We start from the raw sequence: 1,953 nt of genomic DNA on the forward strand, positions 1-1,953 counted from the left end.
ACAGAATTGGTAAGATCACAGCACAAAAGGAATTCGTGATTGGAAGCTAAGGAGTAAAGGTTATATATCATACATCTCTGGCAAGCTGAGAAAAAAAATGTCTTCAGAAAGTTTCAGCTCTGAGTAATGTATCTGCTTATTTACCCCTAAAAGCAAGTTTGTCTACAATGGTAGAGGAAATTAAAAAAAAAATCAAGTAAATTGATACTACAGATCAAGGGCATGAAATAAAATCTACATAATAATAAAAATACAGAGAACCAACACTAAAAACCATGCACTTCTGTAACTCAAGCAATTGAACACCAAGTGAGCATAAAATCTTTACTTATTCCGCAGAATGACAAGAAATTAGACACTGCTAAAACGTCAAGAACTGAACATGAAATGAGAAATATGATCACCATTGTCACTGAATCACTAAAATTTCTGTTCAAGATGTCAGTGGAGAGAGACATAGTGCCAAAGGAGTGGAAAAAGGAGTGCATAAGCTTATAACAGGACTTAAACAATATCCAAACCTGGTCTGAAGTAAAGCTAGTGAAATTCACCAGAGCAAATATAAAGTAACGAGGATGGGACGACAAAAAAAAGGCCCCAAGATTATCATTATCTAGCAGAAATTACGTCAGGATTCTGTGTGAGAAGAGACTAGAGAGTCAACATCATCCTTCACCTGTTGCCACAGTCCCATTTTAGAAGAATAATTGGGATGATAAGATGTCTGCAGGAAAATAGCAGAATAGCTTTCAAGTATATGGATGCAAAAATATTTAGTGTTATTCATATCCTACATATGGATAAAGCTAAAATATGCTTCCTAGGTATGGTCATCACATCTAAAGAGGCACAGAGAGCTCAGAAAGAAGGTCCAGAGGAGGACAACAAAGATAGTAAGAGACTTAAGAAAGTTAAGTTAAAGGGAAGGCTGGAGGCTTAAATCTACCCACTTTGAGAAAAAGTATAAAATGAGGGGTGACTTGATCACAACCTTTAAACTCTTACAAGAGATTGACAAAGTGGAGAGTGGATTATCAACTGACAGCAATAACACTGCACCTCAATAAAATCCGAGAGAGTCCTAATAAACAAGCTGAATGAATCTACAGGAATGAACAAGCTATATAGTACAGGGCAACAGTTGCCTCTCAGTTGCTTGACCATTACGATAAGTTTGCTGAGGTTTGGAAAACACTGAGGTTTGGAAAACAGAGAAAATGCTAACATGATTTACATAGACTTTGCAAAAACATCTAATAAATGTGACCATGCGATCATTGCACATAAAATGCAAAATACAGGAACAATCTGAAAAATTAGGGGATGGATATATAACTTTTCAACTAACAGATCACAAAACCTAATTGAAAACCATGCCATCTCCAATTCCTTTACAGTAAAAAGCTAGGGCTCCCAAGAAACTGTACTTGCATCCCTCCTGTTCCTCAATAACATATCTGATATTCACACAAGCACAAACCACAGTTTCATATCATCCGTAGCAGATGATACAAGAAGTATGAAAATATCACAACAAAAAATGCCAAAAGGCTACAAAAGACATAACAGAAGTCTTTAACTGGGCAACCGAAAACAACATGCTTTTCATAGGAGATAAACTTCAGCTCCTACATTATGAGAAAAATGTAAAAATCAAAAACAACCAAGAATACCAGGCGAGACAAAAGCTATCATAAGCCAGCCAAATGATGCAAGATACCTTGGAGTAATAATGTCTTAACAACCTTACCTGCAACGAACAAAACAAAACAAAGGTTCCTCATGCAGAAGGAAGGCAGGATGGATCCTCCTGACCTTCAAGACACGGGAAGAAAAACCAATAGTGATATTCAAAGCAGCTATTTTTTCACAATTTGAATACTGTTATGTTCTAACATCATCTTGTAAGGTGGGCAAAACCGCAGATTTAGAAAGTGTCCAGAGATCTTTTTT

This window comes from Panulirus ornatus, chromosome 46 (genome assembly GCF_036320965.1).
Source record: "Panulirus ornatus isolate Po-2019 chromosome 46, ASM3632096v1, whole genome shotgun sequence".
Classification (NCBI taxonomy): domain Eukaryota; kingdom Metazoa; phylum Arthropoda; class Malacostraca; order Decapoda; family Palinuridae; genus Panulirus; species Panulirus ornatus.